This window comes from Phocoena phocoena, chromosome X (genome assembly GCF_963924675.1).
Source record: "Phocoena phocoena chromosome X, mPhoPho1.1, whole genome shotgun sequence".
Lineage (NCBI taxonomy): Eukaryota > Metazoa > Chordata > Mammalia > Artiodactyla > Phocoenidae > Phocoena > Phocoena phocoena.
Window position 1 is genome coordinate 51,205,546 of NC_089240.1, and position 23,374 is coordinate 51,228,919.

The 23,374-nt window shown below is 39.1% G+C and overlaps 1 non-coding gene across 1 annotated transcript; it reads left to right on the plus strand.

Moving 5' to 3' along the window:
• Positions 1-22,040: 22,040 nt before the first annotated feature.
• On the plus strand, positions 22,041-22,204 carry LOC136143182 (U1 spliceosomal RNA). Its single transcript, XR_010657877.1, has one exon. It is a non-coding gene; the product is annotated as a U1 spliceosomal RNA (small nuclear RNA).
• The last annotated feature ends 1,170 nt before the right edge of the window (positions 22,205-23,374 follow it).

The window sequence follows — 23,374 nt, forward strand, 5'->3', positions numbered from 1 at the left end:
CAGATCTGGAGGGTGGCTCACATTCAGCTTACAAGGCAGCTGCTGGTCTGTCCACTTAGTTGTCTGAAAGAGGAGTTCAGCAGGTGGAACTGAGCACCTCCTTCCTATGGGCCAGGAACTGCTGGCCCCATTCGCTCTCCCATTTGTACTTTGTTTTTGGCACTGCCCAAAACCAAATCCTTAGGACTGTCATTTTCCAGAGACAAACAGAGCCTATTTTGTAGCTGCCTGGCTGCTCCTGTTGGCCAGGCTGATGCCTCATCTCTTCAGAGCTCACTTTGGTCCTGTTGCATCCTAGATGACGGTGTTCTATGTACATTTTTCTTTCTCATGAATAGAATCACATTGCATACAGAGAGTTCTGTAGCTGCCTTTGTACTCCCAGAGTTTTTCTCCACGTCATTCTGTGATCAGCCACTTAGAGTGCAACACAGCATTTTATCCTCTATTGAAGGGCATTCAGGTTGCTTTCCTGTTCTGCTTTCCTTTTATTTGACTAGACCCAGACTGGGGTTGGCTGCATGAACACAGCCTGAAGGAGGCTAGTGCACCACAGCTAGCTGGGAGGGAGTCTGGGAAAAGGTCTGGAACTGCCAAAGAGGCAAGAGACTGTTTATTCCCTCTTTGTTTCCTGGTGCGCAAGGAGAGGGCTTTAAGAGTGTCACTTAAAGGAGCTCCAGAGATGGGTGCGAGCCGCGACTATCAGCATGGACCCCACAGATGGGCATGAAATGCTAAGGCAGCTACTGCCGCCAATAAGAAGCCTGTGTGCAAGCACAGGTCACTATCCACAACGCCCCTTCCGGGAGCCTGTGCAGCCCGCCACTGCCAGGGTCCCGGGATCAAGGGACAGCTTCCCTGGGAGAACACACGGCGTGCCTCAGGCTGGTGCAACGTCCTGCCGGCCTCTGCCTCTGCAGGCTTGCTCCGCATCAGTACCTCTCCCTCCCCCCAGCCTGAGTGAGCCAGAGCCCCTGAATCAGCTGCTCCTTTAATCCTGTCCTGTCTGAGGGAAGAAAAGACGCCGTCAGGTGACATACATGCAGAGGTGGGTCCAAACCCAAAGATGAACAACAGGAGCTGTGAGAAGAAATAGAAAGGGAACTCTGTCAAAGCAGCCTCAGGAGAAGCGGATTAAATCTTCACATTCAGTGTGATGTACCCTGCACCTGTGAAATATATGAATAGGCGACGAATCAGCCCAAGTTGAGGAGGTGGATTTTGGGAGCAAATATATATTATTTTTTCACTTTTTTCTCTTTTTGTGAGTGTGTATGTGTATGCTTCTGTGTGTGATTTTCTCTGTATAGCTTTGCTCTCACCATTTGTCCTAGGGGTCTGTCAGACAATTTTTTGTTTGTTTGGTTTTTTAACTATAAAATTTATTTTCTTAATAATTACTTTTTATTTTAATAACTTTATTTTATTTACTCTATTTTATTTATCCTCTTTCTTTTTTTCTTTCTTTCTATTTTTCCTCCCTTTTACTCTGAGCCATGTGGATGAAAGGCTCTTGGTGCTCCGACAAGGAGTCAGTGCTATGCTTCTGAGATGGGACAGCCAACTTCAGGACACTGGTCCACAAGAGACCTCCCAGCTCCACATAATATCAAATGGTGAAAATCTCCCAGAGACCTCCATCTCAACGCCAAGACCCAGCTTCACTCAAAGACCAGCAAGCTACAGTGCTGCACACCTTATGCCAAACAATTAGCAAGACAGGAACACAGCCCCATCCATTAGCACAGAGGCTGCCTAAAATCATAATAAGGCCACAACCCCTCCAAAACACACCACCAGACGTGGACCTGCCCACCAGAAAGAGAAGATCGAGCCTCATCCACCAGAAAACAGGCACTAGTCCCATCAGTGAGGAAGCCTACACAACCCACTGAAACAAACTTAGCCACTCGGGACAGACACCAAAAACAACGGGAACTACGAACCTGCGGCCTGCAAAAAGGAGACCCTAAACACAGTAAGTTAAGCAAAATGAGAAGACAGAAAATCAAACAGCAGATGAAGGAGCAAGGTAAGAACCCAGCAGACCTAATAAATGAAGAGGAAATAGGCAGTCTACCTGAAAAAGAATTCAGAATAGTGATAGTAAAGATGTTCCAAAATCTTAGAAATAGAATAAACAAAATGCAAGAAACGTTTAACAAGGACCTAGAAGAAATAAAGAGCAAACAAATGATGAACAACACAATAAATGAAATTAAAAATTCGCTAGAAGGGATCAGTAGCAGAATAACTGAGGCAGAAGAATGGATAAGTGACCTGGAAGATAAAATAGTGGAAACAACTACTGCAGAGCAGAATAAAAAAAAAGAATGAAAAGAACTGAGGACAGTCTCAGAGACTGCTGGGACAACATTAAATGCACCAACATTCGAATTATAGGGGTCCCAGAAGAAGAAGAGGAAAAGAAAGGCACTGAGAAAATATTTGAAGAGATAATAGTTGAAAACTTCACTAATATGGGAAAGGAAATAGTTAATCAAGTCCAGGAAGTACAGAGAATTCCATACAGAATAAATCCAAGGAGAAACATGCATGACACATATTAATCAAACTATCAAAAATTAAATACAAGGAAAACACGTTAAAATCAGCAAGGGAAAACAACAAATAACACACAAGGGAATCCCCATAAGGTTAACAGCTGACTATTTAAGCAGAAATTCTGCAAGCCAGAAGGGAGTGGCAGGACATATTTAAAGTGATGAAGGAGAAAAATGGAAAACCAAGATTACTCTACCCAGCAAGGATCTCATTCAGATTTGATGGAGAAATTAAAACCCTTACAGGCAAGCAAAAGCTGAGACAGTGCAGCACCACCAAACCAGCTTTACAACACATGCTAAAGGAACTTCTCTTGGCAAGAAACACAAGAGAAGTAAAAGACCTACAATAACAAACCCAAAACAATTAAGAAAATGGGAATAGGAACATACATATCAATAATTACCTTAAATGTAGATGGATTAAATGCTCCCACCAAAATACACAGACTCACTGAATGGATTAAAAATACCAAGACCCATATATATGCTGTCTACAAGAGACTGATTTCAGACCTAGGGACAAATACAGACTGAAATTGACGGGATAGAAAAAGGTATTGCATGCAAATGAAATCAAAATAAAGCTGCAGTAGCAATTCTCCTATCAGACAAAATAGACTATAAAATAAAGACTATTACAAGAGACAAAGAAGGACACTACAAAATGATAAAGGGATTGATCCAAGAAGAAGATATAACAACTGTAAATATTTATGCACCCAATATAGGAGCCCCTCAATACATAAGGCCAATACTAACAGCCATAAAAGGGGAAATCGACAGTAACACATTCATAGTAGGGGACTTTAATACCCCACTCTCACCAACGGACAGATCATCCAAAATGAAAATAAATAAAGAAACACAAGCTTTAAATGATACCTTAAACAAGATGGACTTAATTGATATTTATAGGACAGTATATCCAAAAACTACAGAATACAAATTCTTCTCAAGTGCTCATGCAACATTCTCCAGGATAGATCATATCTTGGGTCAGAAATCAAGCCCTGGTAAATTTAGGAAAATTGAAATTGTATCGAGTATGTTTTCCAAACACAATGCTATGAGATTAGATATCAATTACAGGAAAAGACCTGTAAAAATTACAAACACATGGAGGCTTAACAATACATTACTTAATAACGAAGTTATCACTGAAGAAGTCAAAGAGGAAATCAAAAACTACCTGGAAACAAATGACAATGCAGACACGACGATGCAAAACCAATTGAATGGGACTCTATGAGGGGGACCTTGAAGATGGCGGAAGAGTAAGATGCGGAGATCGCCTTCTTCCCCACGGATACATCAGAAATACATCTACATGTGGAACAACTCCTACAGAACACCTACTGAAGGCTGGCAGAAGACCTCAGACCTCCCAAAAGGCAAGAAACTCCCCACGTACCTGGGTAGGGCAAAAGAAAAAAAGAAAAAACAGAGACAAAAGAATAAGGACGGCACCTGCACCAGTGGGAGGGAGCTGTGAAGGAGGAAAAGTTTCCACACACTAGGAAGCCCCTCTGCAGGCGGAGACTGCGGGAGGCGGAGGGGGGAGCTTCGGGACCGCGGAGTGGTGCACAGCGATGGGTGCGGAGGTCAAAGCGGGGAGATTCCTGCACAGAGGATCGGTGCCAACCGGCACTCACCAGCCCGAGAGGCTTGTCTGCTCGCCCGCCAGGGTGGGCGGGGCTGCGAGCTGAGGCTCGGGTTTCGGTTTTGGACGGAGCGCAGGGAGAGGACTGGGGTTAGCGGCTTGAACATAGCCTGAAGGGATTAGTGCACCACGACTAGCCGGGAGGGAGTTAGGGGAAAAGCCTGCACCTGCCGAAGAGGCAAGAGACTTTTTCTTCCCTCTTTGTTTCCTGGTATGCAAGGAGAGGGGTTTAAGAGCGCTGCTTAAAGGAACTCCAGAGACGGGCACGAGCCGCGGCTAAAAGCGCGAACCCCAGAGACGGACGTGAGCCGTGGCTAAAAGCGCAAACCCCAGAGACGGGCGCGAGCTGCGGCTAAAAGCGCAAACCCCAGAGACGGGCAGGAGACGCTAAGGCCGCTGCTGCTGCCACCAAGGGGCCTGTGTGCGAGCATAGGTCACTCTCTGCGCCCCACTTCCATGGAGGCTGTGCAGCCCGCCACTGCCAGGTTCCCGGGATCCAGGGACAACTTCCCCGGGAGAACACACAGCGAGCCTCAGTCAGGTGCAACGTCACACCGGCCTCTGCCGCAACATCATGCCACCTCTGACGCCACAGGCCCGCCCAGCACGCAGTGCCCCTCCTTCTCCCCCCCACCCCTGGCCTCAGTGAGCCGGAGCCCCTGAATCAGCGGCGCCTTTAACCCCGTCCTGTCTGAGCAAAAAACAGACGCCCTCCAACGACCTACACGCAAAGGCAGGGCCAAATCCAAAGCTGGGCTCCTGTGAGCTGTGAGAACAAAGAAGAGAAAGGGAAATCTCTCCCAGCAGCCTCAGAAGCAGCGGATTAAGGCTCCACAATCAACTTGATATACCCTGCATCTGTGGAATACCTGAATAGACAAGGAATGATCCCAAATTGAAGAGGTGGAATTTAGGAGCGAGATCTATGATTTTTTTTCCCTTTTCCTCTTTTTGTGAATGTGTACGTGTATGCTTCTGTGTGAGATCTTGTCTTTATACTCTTGCTTCCACCATTTGTCCTAGGGCTTTATCCGTCCATGTTTTTTTTTTTAAATTTTTTTCTTAATAATTAATTTTAATTGTAATAACTTTATTATACTTCACCTTCATTCTTTCTTTCTTTCTTTCTATCCTTCCTTCCCTCCTTTAGACAATGAATCAACCCAAATTGAGGAGGTGGTCTCTGAGAGCAAGATATATGATTTTTCCCCACTTACCGCTTTTTGTGAAGGTGTATGTGTATGCTTCTGTGTAAGATTTTCTCTGTATAGCTTTGCTTCCAACATTTGTCCTAAGGTTCTATCCATCCCTTTTTTTTTTTCCTAAATATTTTTTAATTCAATAACTATATTATACTTTATTTTATTTTTATTGTATCTTCTTTCTTTCTGTCTTTTTTCACTCTTTCCCTTATTCCTTCCTACCTTCCTCCCTCCCTCCCTCCCTCCTTTCTTTCCTTCTTTGCTTCTTTCTTCCTTCCTTCCTTTCCTCCTTTCCTTCTTTCTTTACTCATACTTCTACTAATTCTCTCTATTTTTTCTCCCTTTTATTAGAGCTGTGTGGATGAAAGGCTCTTGGTGCTCCATCCAGGAGTCAGAGCTCTGCCTCTGAGGTAGGAGAGCCAACTTCAGGACACTGGTCAACAAGAGACCTCCCAGCTCCACATAATATTAAACGGCGGAAAACTAGCAGAAGTAGAGAAATCATAAAAATCAGATCAGAAATAAATGAAAAAGAAATGAAGGAAACAATAGCAAAGATCAATAAAACTAAAAGCTGGTTCTTTGAGAAGATAAACAAAATCGATAAATCACTAGCCAGACTCATCAAGAAAAAAAGGGAGAAGACTCAAATCAATAGAATTAGAAATGAGAAAGGAGAAGTAACAACTGACATTGCAGAAATAAAAAAAAATCATGAGAGATTACTACAAGCAACTCTATGCCAATAAAATGGACAACCTGGAAGAAATGGACAAATTCTTAGAAATGCACAAGCTGCCAAGACTGAATCAGGAAGAAATAGAAAATATGAACAGACCAATCACAAGCACTGAAATTGAAACTGTGATTAAAAATCTTCCAACAAACAAAAGCCCAGGCCCAGATGGCTTCACAGGTGAATTCTATCAAACGTTCAGAGAAGAGCTAACACCTATCCTCCTTGAACTCTTCCAAAATATAGCAGAGGGAGGAACACTCCCAAATTCCTTCTACGAGGCCACAATCACCTTGATACCAAAACCAGACAAGGATGTCACAAAGAAAGAATACTACAGGCCAATATCACTGATGAACATAGATGCAAAAGTCCTCAACAAAATGCTAGCAAACAGAATCCAACAGCACATTAAAAGGATCATACACCATGATCAAGTAGGGTTTATTCCAGGAATGCAAGGATTCTTCAATATACACAAATCTATCAATGTGATAAACCATATTAACAAATTGAAGGAGAAAAACCATATGATCATCTCAAGAGATGCAGAGAAATCTTTCGACAAAATTCAACACCCATTTATGACAAAAACCCTGCAGAAAGTAGACATAGAGGGAACTTTCCTCAACATAATAAAGGCCATATATGACAAGCCCACAGCAAACATCATCCTCAATGGTGAAAAACTGAAAGCATTTCCACTAAGATCAGGAACAAGACAAGGTTGCCCACTCTCACCACTCTTATTCAGCATAGTTTTGGAAGTTTTAGCCAGAGCAATCAGAGAAGAAAACGAAATAAAAGGAATCCAAATCGGAAAAGAAGAAGTAAAACTGTCACTGTTTGCAGATGACATGATACTATACATAGAGAATCCTAAAGAGGCTACCAGAAAACTACTAGAGCTAATCAATGAATTTGGTAAAATAGCAGGATACAAAATTAATGCACAGAAATCTCTGGCATTCCTATATACGAATGATGAACAATCTGAAAGTGAAATCAAGAAAACACTCCCATTTACCATTGCAACAAAAAGAATAAAATATCAAGGAATAAACCTACCTAAGGAGATGAAAGACCTGTATGCAGAAAATTATAAGACACTGATGAAAGAAATTAAAGATGATACAAATAGATGGAGAGATATACCATGTTCTTGGATGGGAAGAATCAACATTGTGAAAATGACTCTACTACCCAAAGCAATGTATAGATTCAATGCAATCCCTATCAAACTACCACTGACATTTCCACAGAACTAGAACAAAAAATTTCGCAATTTGTATGGAAACACAAAAGACCCCGAATAGCCAAAGCAATCTTGAGAACGAAAAAAGGTGTTGGAGGAATCAGGCTCCCTGACTTCAGACTATACTACAAAGCAACAGTAATCAAGACAGTATGGTACTGGCACAAAAACAGAAAGATATATCAATGGAACAGGATAGAAAGCCCAGAGATAAACCCATGCACATATGGACACCTTATCTTTGATAAAGGTGGCAGCAATGTACAGTGGAGAAAGGACAGCCTCTTCAGTAAATGGTGCTGGGAAAACTGGACAGGTACAAGTAAAACTATGAGATTAGATCACTCCCTAACACCATACACAAAAATAAGCTCAAAATGGATTAAAGACCTAAACGTAAGGCCAGAAACTATCAAACTCTTAGAGGTAAACATAGGAAGAACACTCTATGACATAAATCACAGCAAGATCCTTTCTGACCCACCTCCTAGAGTAATGGAAATAAAAACAAAAATAAACAAATGGGACCTAATGAAACTTCAAAGCTTTTGCACAGCAAAGGAAACCATAACCAAGACCAAAAGACAACCCTCAGAATGGGAGAAAGTATTTCCAGATGAAGCAACTGACAAAGGATTAATCTCCAAAATTTACAAGAAGCTCATGCAGTTCAATAAGAAAAAAACAAACAACCCAATCCAAAAATGAGCAGAAGTCCTAAATAGACATTTCTCCAAAGAAGATATACAGAATGCCAACAAACACATGAAAGAATGCTCAACATCATTAATCATTAGAGAAATGCAAATCAAAACTACAATTAGATATCATCTCACACCAGTCAGAATGGCCATCATCAAAAAATCTAGAAACAATAAATGCTGGAGAGGGTGTGGAGAAAAGGGAACACTTGCACTGCTGGTGGGAATGTGAATTGGTTCAGCCACTATAGAGAACAGTGTGGAGGTTCCTTAAAAAACTACAAATAGAATTACCATATGACCCAGCAATCCCACTACTGGGCATATACCCTGAGAAAACCAAAATTCAAAAAGAGTCATGTACCAAAATGTTCATTGCAGCTCTATTTACAATAGCCCGAGATGGAAACTACCTAAGTGCCCATCATCGGATGAATGGATAAAGAAGATGTGACACATATATACAATGGAATATTACTTAGCCTTAAAAAGAAATGAAATTGAGCTATTTGTAATGAGATGGATAGATCTAGAGTCTGTCATACAGAGTGAAGTAAGTCAGAAAGAAAAAGACAAATACTGTATGCTAACACATATATATGGAATTTAAGGAAAAATGTCATGAAGAGCCTAGGGGTAAGACAGGAATAAAGATGCAGACCTACTGGAGAACGGACTTGAGTATATGGGGAGGGGGAAGAGTGAGCTTTGACAGGGTGAGAGAGAGTCATGGACATATACACACTAACAAACGTAGTAAGGTAGATAGCTAGGGTGAAGTAGCTGCAAGGCACAGGATATTAGCTCGGTGCTTTGTGACAGCCTGGAGGGGTGGGTTAGGGAGAGTGGGAGGGAGGGAGACGCAAGAGGGAAGACATATGGGAACATGTGTATATGTATAACTGATTCACTTTGTTATAAAGCAGAAACTAACACACTATTGTTAAGCAATTATACCCCAATAAAGATGTTTAAAAAAAAAATTGAATGCAGCAAAAGTAGTTCTAAGAGGGAAGTTTATAGCAATATAATCCTACGTTAAGAAACAGGAAGCATCTCAAATAAAAAACCTAACATTGCACCTAAAGAAATTAGAGAAAGAAAAACAAAAACCCAAAGTTAGCAGAAGGAAAGAAAGCATAAAGATCAGATCACAAATAAGTGAAAAAGAAATGACGGAAATGATAGCAAAGATCAATAAAACTAAAAGCTGGTACTTTGAGAAGGTAAAAGAAATTGATAAACCATTAGTCAGACTCATCAAAAAAAAAAAGGAAAAGACGCAAATGAACAGACTTAGAAATGAAAAAGGGGAAGTAACAACTGACACTGTAGAAATACAAAGCATCATGAGAAATTACTATAAGCAACTCTATGCCAATAAAATGGACAACCTGGAGGAAATGGACAAATTCTTAGAAATGCACAAACTGCCAAGACTGAACTAGGAAAAAATAGAAAATATGAATAGAAAAATCACAAGCAGTGAAATTGAAACTGTGATTAAAAATTTTCTAACAAAGTCCCGGGACCAGAGGGCTTCACAGGCGAATTCTGTCAAACACTTAGAGAAGAACTAACACCTATCCTTCTCAAACATTTCCAAAATATAGCAGAGGGAGGAACCCTCTCCAACTCATTCTATGAGGCCAACATCACCCTGATACCAAAATCAGACAAAGATGTCACAAAGAAAGAAAACTACAGGCGAATATCACTGATGCATATAGAGGCAAAAATCCTCAACATAATACTAGCAAAGAGAATCCAACAGAACATTAAAAGGATCATACACCATGATCATGTGGGATTTATTCCAGGAATGCAAGGATTCTTCAATATATGCAAATCAATCAATGTGATACACCATGTTAACAAATTGAAGGAGAAAAACCATATGATCATCTCAGTCGATGCAGAGAAAGCTTTCAACAAATTTCAGCACCATTATGATAAAAACCCTGCAGAAAGTAGGCTTAGAGGGAACTTTCCTCAGCATAACAAAGGCCATATATGACAAACCTACAGCCAACATTGTTCTCAATAGTGAAAAACTGAAAGCATTTCCACTAAGATCAGTTACAAGATATGGTTGCCCACTCTTAACACTATTATTCAACATAGTTGTGGAAGTTTTAGCCACAGCAATCAGAGAAGAAAAAGAAATAAAAGGTATCCTAATTGGAAAACAAGAAGTAAAGCTCACACTGCTTGCAGATGACATGCTATGATACTTACAGAATCCTAAAGATGCTGCCAGGAATCTACTAGAGCTAATCAATGAATATGGTAAAGTAGCAGGCTACAAAATTAATGCACAGAAATCTCTGGCATTCCTATACACTAATGATGAAAAGTCTGAAAGTGAAGCTAAGAAAACACTCCCATGTACAATTGCATCAAAAAGAATAAAATATCTAGGAATAAACCTACCTAAGGAGACAAAAGACCTGTATGCAGAAAATTAATATGACATTGATGAAAGAAATTAAAGATGATACAAAACAGATGGAGAGATATACCATGTTCTTGGATTGGAAGAATCAACACTGTGAAAATGACTCTACTATGTAAAGCAATCTACAGATATAATGCAATCCATATCAAACTACCACTGACATTTTTTCACAGAAATACAACAAAAAAATTTCCCAATTTGTATGGAAATAAAAAAGATCCCGAATGTCCAAAGCAATCTTGAGAACGAAAAATGCAGCTTTTAGGAATCAGGCTCCCTGACTTCACACTATGCTACAAAGCTACAGTAATCAAGCCAGTATGGTACTGGCACAAAAACAGGAATATAGATCAATGGAACAGGATAGAAATCACAGAGATAAACCCACGCACATATGGTCACCTTATCTTTGTTTATGGAGGCAAGGATATACAGTGGAGTAAAGACAGCCTCTTCAATAAGTGGTGCTGGGAAAACTGGACAGGTACATTTAAAAGTATGAAATTAGAACACTCCCTAATACCATACACAAAAATAAACACAAAATGGATTAAAGACATAAAAGGAAGGCCAGACACTCCCAAACTCTTAGAGGAAAACAGGCAGAACATTCTATGATATAAATCACAGCAAGATCATTTTTCAACCACCTCTTAGAGAAACGGAAATAAAAACAAAAATATACGAATGGGAATTAATGAAACTTATAAGCTTTTGCACAGCAAAGGAAACCATATACAACCTGAAAAGATAGCCCTAAGAATGGGAGCAAATATTTGCAAATGAAGCAACAGACAAATGATTAATCTCCTAAATTTACAAGCAGCACATGCAGCTCAATATCAAAAAAACAAACGACCCAATCCAAGAATGGGCAGAAGACCTAAATAGACATTTCTCCAAAGAAGATATACAGATTGCCAACAAACACATGAAAGAATGCTCAACATCATTAATCATTAGAGAAATTCAAATCAAAACTACAATGTGATATCATCTCACACTAGTCAGAATGCCCATCATCAAAATATCTAGAAACAATAAATGATGGAGAGAGTGTGGAGAAAAGGGAAAACGCTTGCACTGTTGGTGAGAATGTAAATTGATAAAGCCACTATGGAGAACAGTATGGACGTTCCTTAAAAAACTAAAAATAGAGCTACGGTACGACCCAACAATCCCACTACTGGGAATATACCCTGAGAAAACCAGAATTAAAGAAGAGTCATGTACCAAAGTGTTCATTGCAGCTGTATTTACAATAGCCAGGACACTGAAGCAACCTAAGTGTCCATCAACAGATGAATGGATAAAGAAGATGTGGCACGTATATAGAATGGAATATCACTCAGCCATAATATAAATGAAATTGAGTTACTCGTAGTGAGGTGGATGGACCTTGAGTCTGTCATACAGTGTGAAGTAAATCAGAAAGAGAAAAGAAATACCGTATGCTAACACATACATATGGAATCTAAGGAAAAAAACAGAAAAAATAAAAGTTCATGAGGAACATAGGGGCAAAGCAGGAATAAAGAGACAGACCTACTAGAGACTGGACTTCAGGATATGGGGAGGGGGAAGGGTAAGTTGGGACGAAGTGAGAGAGTGGCATGGACATATATACACCACCAAACGTAAAATAGATAGCTAGTGGGAAGCAGCCACATAGCACACAGAGATAAGCTCAGTGATCTGTGACCACCTAGAGGGGTGGAATAGGGAGGGTGGGAGGGAGGGAGACTTGAGAGGGAAGAGATATGGGAACATATGTGTATGTATAACTTATTCACTTTGTTATAAAGCAGAAACTAACACACCATTGTAAAGCAATTATACGCCAATAAAGATGTTAAAATCAGGCTCCCTGACTTCAGACTATACTACAAAGCTACAGTAATCAAGACAGTATAGTACTGGCAGAAAAACAGAAAGATAGATCACTGGAACAGGATAGAAAGCCCAGAGATAAACCCACACACATATGGTCACCTTATCTTTGATAAAGGAGCCAGGAATGTACAGTGGAGAAAGGACAGCCTCTTCAGTAAGTGGTGCTGGGAAAACTGGACAGGTATATGTAAAAGTATGAGATAGGATCACTCCCTAATACCATACACAAAAATAAGCTCAAAATGGATTAAAGACCTAAATGTAAGGCCAGAAACTCCCAAACTCTTAGAGGAAAACATAGCCAGAACACTCTATGACATAAATCACAGCAAGATCCTTTCTGGCCCACCTCCTAGAGAAATGTAAATAAAAACAAAAATAAACAAATGGGACCTAATGAAACTTGAAAGCTTTTGCACAACAAAGGAAACCATAAGCAAGACCAAAAAACAACCCTCAGAATGGGAGAAAATATTTGCAAATGAATCAACTGACAAAGGATTAATTTACAAGCAGTACATGCAGCTCAATAACAAAAAAATCAAACAACCCAATCTAAAAATGGGCAGAAGACCTAAATAGACATTTCTCCAAAGAAGATATACAGACTGCCAAGAAACACATGAAAGAATGCTCAACATCATTAATCATTAAAGAAATGCAAATCAAAACTACAATGAGATGTCATCTCACACCAGTCAGAGTGGCCATCATGAAAACATCTAGAAACAATAAATGCTGGAGAGGGTGTGGAGAAAAGGGAACACTCTTGCCCTGCTGGTGGGAATGTGAATTGGTTCAGCCACTGTGGAGAACAGTATGGAGGTTCCTATTAAAACTACAAATAGAACTACCATATGACCCAGCAATCCCACTACTGGGCATATACCCTGAGAAAACCAAAATTCAAAAAGAGTTATGTACCAAAATGTTCATTGCAGCTCTATTTACAATAGCCTCGAGAAGGAAACAACCTAAGTGCCCATCATCGGATGAATGGATAAAGATGATGTGGCACATATATAGAATGGAATAGTACTCAGCCATAAAAAGAAAGGAAATTGAGCTATTTGTAATGAGGTGTAATACCTAGTGTCTGTCATAGAGAGTGAAGTAAGTCAGAAAGAGAAAGACAAATACCGTATACTAACACATATATTTGGAATTTAAGGGAAAAAATGTCATGAAGAACCTAGGGGTAAGACAGGAATAAAGACACAGGCCTACTAGGGAATGGACTTGAGGATATCGGGGGGGAAGGGTGAGCTGTGACAAAGCGAGAGAGAGGCATGGACATATATACACTAACAAACGTAAGGTAGATAGCTAGTGGGAAGCAGCCACATAGCACAGGGATATCGGCTCGGTGCTTTGTGACCACCTGGAGGGGTGGGATAGGGAGGGTGGGAGGGAGGGAGATGCAAGGGGAAAGAGATATGAGAACATATTTATATGTATAACTGATTCACTTTGTTATAAAGCAGAAACTAACTCACCATTGTAAAGCAATTATACTCCAATAAAGATTAGAAAAAAAAAAAAGATGTTAAAATAAATAAATAAAAATTCGGAGAAAGGAAATGAAATTAATAAAAAATTCAAATTGTGAAGATTAATTTCAAGTGATGTACGCTTATTACAAAAAATATATAAAATGGAAAAAAATATAAGAAGAAAACATCAAAAACCATAAAAACAACATTACTTTTGCTATATTGGCCTATGTCCTTTCTACCTCTATGGGTAAGTTTCCCTACGGTATTCATAATCATAATGAATGTACAATTTTCTATGCTGCTTTTTTATGTAATCTCATCTTGTATGCTTTTTCCACATGCTAACAGGTTTTGTAAACTTCACTTCTCATGGTTACATAACAGAAAACTTTCTTGACCCCTGTTATTGATCATTTGAGTGGCTTCCTTTTACTTCAAAGTAAATAATGTGATGCTTAAGAAAAAAAAGAAAAAGAAAAAAATGTTTAGGATTATTTTGTGGATTTTTTATCACAGTGAGATGAAACTTGGGAAATTCGGATGCTGATTCATGTGACATCTTCTCACTTCTCACTTGGCTCTCCCTGGCCTCAGTTCTGATTTGGGGGGACTTCTGCTCTTTGCAAGTTCCCCCAAGCCACTCAGATGTCTTCCACACCTTCCATACCTACTGTGCACCAGGTCTGAGCCCTGTGACAAGAACTTTCAGGCAAGTTAGGGAGAGGGACACTGGGACTGGTGTAGTGGGAATCTTCTAGCCTACAGCCCTGAGACTGCTTACCCCTGAGCCCTCTATCTAAGCAGTACAGGTATTACACAAACTCTGGGACAGCAGACAGCACCCTGGCCTGCCAGCCCAAACCCTTCTGCCAGATGGACTGCCTGGCCCATCACTGGCTGGAATCACAGCCTAAGAAGCTTCTGTATCCAGGCTGGTAGACACTCAGAGGTGTTCAAGTCACCTCCACTCAAGTGTCACTTCCCAGGGAAACCCTCCCTTACCACCGTAGACAGACTATTCTCATAGCTCTCAGGACAGGGGCAGAGCTTTCTGCACATCAGTCTACTTGTTCGCTGCCTGTCCCTCCCACTGAGAGTGATCACTGGTACTTACCTAACATTTTGACTTGTGCTGGGGACCTGGTCTGGCCATTTATAGGTGGTAGTCTAACAACAGACTCACTTTTCATATGGAGCAGAAAGAAGTTCAGGGATTGCCCAAGGTCTCTCTGCTCCTAAGGAGCTGGGTAAACAGGTAAACTGTGTGCATTCCTGGCCTGTCTCTGCTTCTTCTTATGGAACACCGGTGGCAAGAACATTTCCAGACATCTGGTGGGAGCTCAATCAGTATTTGCTGAATATTGTGTTAATGAATGTTGTTCGAAGTACTGGGGGCCTAGATGAAGGCTGCTAACTCTGTCGGTGCATCAAAGTGCTGGGAAAAGATGTTATGAATGACACCAGAAGATGGGTGGCAATTCAGCTTTGCCTTAGAGGCTAAGAGTCCAGCTGGCAGATGGAGAGAAGGAAGGGCAACCTGGGCAGAGGGAACAACATGTGCACATGCATGACAAATGCCAAAAATAGCAATGAGGGTGGAGAGGCTGAGGCAAGGAGATGGGGAGGGCTGCCCAGTATAAAAGTTGGGACATGTTGCAAAACAGCAAAATCACTCAGTATATTAGTCACCTCAGGCTGCTCTGACAAAATTACATAGACTAAGTGGCTTAAGCAACAAACATTGACTTCACACAGTTGTGGAGGCTGGAAGTCCAAGATGATGGTTCCTGTAGATTAGTTTCCTGGTGAGAACTCTGTTCCTAGCTTACATATAGCCAGCTTCTCACTGTGTCTTCACATGCCAGAGGTGGAGAAGGAGAGAGAGAGAGAGAGAGAGGGAAAGAAAGAGAGAAAGAAATAAAGAAAGAGAGAGAGAAAGGAAGAAAGGAAGAAAGAAAGAAGAGAGAAAGTAAAGAAGAAGGAGAAGAAGAAGACGAAGAAGAAGAAGAAGAAGAAGAAGAAGAAGAAGAAGAAGAAGAAGAAGAAGAAGAAGAAGAAGAAGAATGAATGAATGAATGAATGAAAGAGAAGAGCAAGTACTATCTTTCTCTTCTTACAAGGACACTAATTGCCTCATGGGGACTCTACACTCATGATCTCATCTAAACTTAACCTCTCAAAGTCCCCATCTCCAAATACCATCACATTAGGGGTTAGGGCTTCAAAATAGAATTTGGGTGGGAAACAAACTTTTAGTCCATAACACTCAACTGCCTTAAGCAGGAAAAGCTTTTAATATAGGGGTTTAGGTGCTTACCAACATCATTGGAAAGTCTGGAGCCACAGGCTCTTGGCCAACCTCTAGGAACGAGCCCAGAATAGCACAAAAAATTTCATTTTAATCCTCATAACAACCTGTTGAGGTGTGTACAGTGTTTTCCAGTGAAGCAACTGAGGCATAGATCTGCTACCTAAATGACCTACCTGGGAAGTGGCAGAGTCTGGATTTGAACCAAGGCAGATGGAGAGCCCTGTGCATCCACACACCCACCATGCAGATTTTGCCTTCAAAAGGAGAGTGGGAGGGATGGAAGGCAGGAAGAAGGGGAAGCTAATTCTCCAAGATAACCCCTTCCCCTACCAGGATGGATGTTACTTTGTGTATGTGTAAGCATTGGCCACGGAGCCCCATACATGCAAGGGCTTTGATAGATCTTGTCTGTACACCCTCTCCCATACCCCTTGTGCTCTAGACATGCCCTTCCATGGTTGCTGTCTGGAGGTCTGCATCCACAGTTAAGACCCCAGAGGGACATGTTGGCTGTGTGACCCCTGAACATGGAGGAAGTCACACCCTCCTGATTTATATCTTGCCACTGTCCCTCAAATTGACCATCAAAACATTTCCTGACTTAGGAGCCAAAACCTACAGTTCTTTCAATTCCATCCTCAGCAGAGGGGCTGTGAAGGCTACAGGCTACTGTTTTATTTGTGAGATTTATACAGATTCTATTACATGGTACTTATCATTTTCTCAACTTGCACCATGGTGTTTTAAAGTTTTTTCATGATAAGAATACTGGAAGAGCAAATAAACACATGCAAAGTTGTCTCTGGAGGGTTCCCTACCTTGGAGACATTCAGCTCAGGATTCCAAACTCAGAGGGAAAAGTTTGTCTACCCTGACTACAGACTGACTGTCAATGGGAATGATGTAATTACCTCTAAAGGGGAATATTTGCAAGAGGAGAGATTAGTGTGTATGGGTAAAAAGTAGAAGGATCACACTCATTGCAGCCTGGGAAATGCAGACTGGATGACAGTGTGGGCATTTGTGTCAAGTATCCATATGCTTTGACCAATAATTATGCTTCTGGGAATGCTACTGAAGGAAATCATAAATAACAAACAAGGAAATGCTTGACCACATTCTTTATGGCTGCAAAATATTAACAATAACATTGATATTTTAAAATAGAGGTTTTATCTCCTAATTTACATTATAGTCTCATATATGAGTTAATGAGTCATTAACAATTAGGGTTTTTTCTAAATGTAAGTGGAAGGATGCTCTTAATGACCAGTGGACAAATAAAAAAAAAACTCGAGCAGGACATCAAATAGATAAAAACAAATGCCTCAAAATGACAGAGATTGATTTTAGGTAGTGGGGCTTGTGGGTAATTTCTGATTTTTTTGTGCCTTTTTGTAAATTTCTAGTTTGCTAGATTTCAAAAGTCATGATACTAGAGACAGCATAAAGGATTTGTCCCCCAGGACCCACTGGGTGAGAGATCTGGAAACTCAATTCAGGGTCATGGTTAACATATGTCACAAAGAAGTGTGAGTCCCTCATACATCTTTCTGGCAAGTTTCTGACACCAGCTGACAGTGAAGTGAGGACTCCATCACTATACCTGTGCCCATTGGGAGTAAACCTGAGTATCAAACCCAATGGTCCAGAGTTTGAGGAGCCCAGGCAACAGAGTCCTAGACCATGAGTGGATGCCCTGGAAAAAGCATACTAACTGGTAAGAAAACACAGCCACCATGACATAAGCAGACATTACACCAGCTACCATTTGGGGGGATTCAACTTTAGTGCTGAGCAACCCTGCTCTTTGAATGTGAGTGTTGGAACCAGCCTTGTTCTTACTCCTTTCACATCTCTCACCTACCAGCTGTGTGACCGTGGGCGAGTGACTTGACTTCTCTGAGCTTGTTTAGTTTCTTCATGCATAAAATGGAGATAACGGTTACTTGAACTGGTTACTAAATATCTAGGAAGCATCTAACTGTGCTGCCCATATAGTAGGCACTCAATTAATTGATCCATGGAGACAGTGGTCATGTAGGTGATGTCTCTTGCTTTACTTTTATGAATGGTTTCTAGAGAATCTGTTCTTCAAGGTTAGAAGTGGAGATGGGTTTATTTTTTTCTAACCATTGCGGTGACTGGCCCCAGCTGGGACTTTCTTTCAGCTCCTGTATGACCTCAGGGGCAGATCTGATACTCTTTGATACCTGCAGAAAGTGCACAGAGACCCCCAGGTCTCTGTCCCTGGTGGTCACCAGAGCCATCCCACACTTTCCCCACATTAAAAAAGGCAGATGTGATGAAAAAATCTGGGGTCCTATTAGCTTTGCAGTGTTTCACATATTGTAATTACTTTTGGTTGGCATTTCATTAAGATTTACACTTTTCAACATGGCAAAGAATGAAACAAAACCACAATCTTACACCATGCACAAAATTAACTCAAAATAGATTAAAGACTTGAATGTAAGATCTGAAAACATAACAATCCTAAAAGACAACATTGGTGACAAGCTCCTTAACGTAAGTGTTGGAGATGACTTTTTTTACTCTGACATCAAAAGCAAAAGCAACAAAGGCAAAAATAAATAAGTGAGGCTATATCATACTAAAAATCTTCTGTACAGCAGAGGAAACCAATAAAACAAAATTACAAGGAGCCTTACTAAGTGGGAGAAAATAATGACATATCAAATAACTGATAAAGGGCTAATATTCAAAATATATAAAGAACTTATAAAACTCAATAGCAAAAACAAAAACAACAACAAAAAAACCCCTCAATTTTAAAATGGGCTCAAGATCTAAACAGAAAGTTTTCCAAAGAAGGCATACAATAGCCAACAGGTACATGAAAATGTGCTCAACATCATGAATCATCAGGGAAATGTAAATAACAAAGAGTTATTTTTCCCACACTTGCTAGAATGGCTGTTATTAAAAAAAAATACGTGTTGGTAAGGATGATGAGAAAAGGGAGTCCTTTGTACTAATGTTTGGAGTATAAATTGGTGCAACCGTTATGGAAAACAGTATAGAGGTTCCTCAAAAAATTAAAAGTAGAACTACCATATGAACCAGAAGTTCCACTTCTCAGTATTTATCCAAAAAACAAAAACAAAAAAGAAAACAAAAAGCGCTAACTTAAAAAGATATACAAACTCCCATGTCTATTATGGCATTATTTACACCAAGTTATGGAAACAACGTAGGTGTGCATCAATGGATAGATGGATTTTTTAAAAATTGTGTCAAAGACAAATACCTTATTATCTCTCTTTGATGTGGAATCTTAAAATAAAAAAATAAGCAAATTCATCTAAGTGATACAGAGGAGCAGATCAGCCAACTGGAAGACAAAGTATTGAAAATCATAGATGCTGAACAGAAAAAATAAAAAAAGAATGAAAATAAATGACCACAGCTTAAGAGACCTCTGGGACAACATCAAGTGTACTAATATTCACATTATAATGGTCCCAAAAGGAGAAGAGAGAGAAATGGGTTTGAAAACATATTTGAAGACATAATAGCTGAAATCTTTACTAGCCTGGGAAAGGAAACAGGCATCTAAGTCCATGAAGCGCAGAGACTCCCCTACAGAATTAACCCAAAGAGGAATACAAGACACATTGCAATTAAAATGGCAAAAATTATGGATAAAATATCTATTAAAAACAGCAAGGAAAAAGCAACAAGTAACGTACAAAGGAATTCCCATAAGGCTGGTCAGCTGAATTTTCAGCAGAAACTCTGCAGGCCAGAAGGGCCTGTATTTAAAGTGTATTTAAATAGTGTATTTAAAGTGTAAAGTGTATTTAAATAGTGTATTTAAAGTGTATTTAAAGACATTGTATTTAAAGTAATGAAAGAGAAAAACCTACATCCAAGAATATTCTACATAGCAAGGCTTTCATTCATATCTGATAAAGAAATCAAAAGCTTTACAGAAAAGCAATAGCTAAAAGAGTTCAGTACCACCAAGCACACTTTACAAGAAATGGTAATGGAACTTCTCTAAGTGAAAAAGTAAAGGTCACAACTAGAAATATAAAAATCATGAAAAGAAAAAGCCCATCATAAAGACATACATACAGTAAAGTTAGGAAATCATCCATATGCAAAACTAGTAAGTAGGTTAAAAGACAAAAGTGCTAAAATTGTCTCTATACACAATAAGCAGTTATGGGATACACAACACAGTTGCATGTAAAATACGATAACAAAAGTAGCCATTCTGAGGCGAGGAGAATACAGAGTTGTTAAAATGCATTTGAAATTGAGATCAGCAACTTAAAACAATCATGTATATATGTAAATTGCTATATATAAACTTCATAGTAACCACTAATCAAAAATCTAATAGATACACACACAGAAAAGAGAATCCAAATATAACACTAAAGATAGTCATCAAACCACAAGAGAAGAAAACAAAAGAAGAAAGAAATTAAAAAGACATACAAAACAACCCCCAAACAATTAACAAAATGGCAATAAGAACATACATATGAATAAGTACTTTAAAAGTGAATAGACTAAATGCTCCAATCAGAAGACATAGAGTGGCTGAATGGATACAAAAACAAGACTCATATATATGCTGCCTATAAGAGATGCACTTCACATCTAAAGACTCACACACAGACTGAAAGAAAGGGGATGTTAATAGGCGTTCCATGCAAATAGAAATCAAAAGAAAACCAGGGAAGCAATACTTATATCAGACAAAATGGACTTTGAAATAAAGACTATTATGAGAGAAATAAACACATCATATAATAATCAAGGAACCAATCCAATAGAAGATATAAATATTGTAAATATATATGCACCCAAAATAGGAGCATCTAAATACATAAAGCAGATACTAACAGACATAAAGGGAGAAATAGAAAGTAACAAAATAAGAGTGAGGGTTATAACACACCACTTACATCAGTAGAGAGTTCATCCAGACAGAAAATAAATGAGGAAACAGTGGCCTTAAATCACACATTAGATTATGAGGACTTAAAAGGTGTATGTAGAAAGCATCCAAAAGCAACATCCAAAAGCAACAGAATGAATGCACATTCTTTTCTAGTATACATGGAACATTCTCCAGAATAGTTCATATGCCAGGCCACAAAACAAGCCTCGGTAAATTTAAGAAAATTGAAATCATATCAAAGATCTTTTCAATCTGCAATGCTATGAGACTAGAAATCAACTATAAGAAAAAACTGCAAAAACAATGTGGAGGTTAAACAATATGCTGCTAAATAACCAATGGATCACTGGAGAAATCAAAGAGAAAAAAATACCTGGAGACAAGTGAAAATGAAAACACAAAAATCTAAAATCTATGGGAGGCAGCAAAAGTAGTTCTAAGAGGGAAGTTTAGAGTGTTGCAAGTTTATCACAGGAAACAAGAAAAATCCAAAATGAACAACATAGCCTTACAACCAAAGAAACTAGATAAAGAAAAACAAACAAAACCCAAAAGTAGTAGAAGTAAAAAAATCATAAAGTTCAGGACAGAAATAAATGGAGACTTAAGAACAAAACATTAAAAAATTAATGAAACTAAGAGCTGGTTCTATGAAAATATTTTTAGAAATATATAAACATTTAGCCAAACCTACCAAGAAAAAAGGGCTCAAATCAATAAAATCAGAAATGAAAAAAGAGAAGTTACAACTGACACCACAGAAATACAAAGGGTTTTAAGAGACTACTAGAAACAACTATATGGCAATAAAATGGACAAACTATACTTACCAGGCAGGGGAGACACCATGGTTATGAAGGTGGTTTTCCCAGGGTGAGGTTCATCCATTGCATTCCAGATGTGCTGATCCCTGAGATTTTCCCAAATGGAGAAAACTCAGCTGCATAGTATGTGGTAGTGGAGGACTGCATTCATGCTTTCTCATGTTTTTGTGTGTGTTTTAATGGTAGATATCTTTCAAAACCGTTTTCTAAGGGTCCAGTGGCTCATCTTTAATATTGAAGACTTCATCATCCATTTAAGTGTATGTAGGTGGTAGGGAATATATTACAGGGATATAGAGAAATAAATATTTAAAAATAGTACAAAAGCAATGTTTTTAAATGGACAACCTAGAAGAAAAGGACAAATTCCTAGAATTATAAAATCTCCCAAGACTGAACCAAAAAGAAATAGAAATTATTAGCAGGCCAAATACCAGTAACAATATTGAATACATAATTTAAAAAACATCTAATAAGCATACATCCAGAACCAGATGGCTTCACAGGGGAATTCTAACAAATATTTAGAGAAAAAATAACACCTTATACTTCTCAAACTGTTCCAAAAAATTACAGAGGAAGAAAGGTTTCAGAACTGATTCTAGGAGACCCAGATCAACCTGATACAAAAATCCAGACAAAGCTATCATAAAAAAAGAAAATTACAGACAATATTACTGATGAACTTAGATGCAAAAATACTCAACATAATATTAGCAAACTGAATCCAACAATATATTAAAAGGATCATACACCATGACCAAGGGTATGATCAAATTCACAAGGATTTTTCATTCAGCAAATCAACGTGTTAATCCATGTTAACAAGTTGAAGAGTAATGTCCATATGATCATTTCAATAGATGCAGAAAAAAAGCTTTTGACAAAATTCAATATCCATTTATGATAAAACTCTTCAAACTGGGCATAGAGGGAACATAACATAATAAAGGACATATATTACCAGTTCACAGCTAACATCAAACTCAATAGTGAAAAGCTGAACGCATATCCTCTAAGGTAAGGAACAACATATGGATGCCCAGTCTTGCCACTTCTATTTAACATAGTATTGGAAAAGCTAGCCACAACAATCAGACAAGAAAAAGGAGTAAAAGAGTCCAAATGGAATAGGGAGAAGTAAAACTGTCTCTGTTTGCAGATGACATGATACTGTACATAGAAAATCCTAAAGACACCACCAAAAAACTATTAGAGCACATCAATGAATTCAGTAAAGTTGCAGGATATAAAGTAAATATACAGAAATTAGTTACATTTCCATACACTAATAATGAACGATCAGAAAGAGATACAAAGGAAACAATCCGA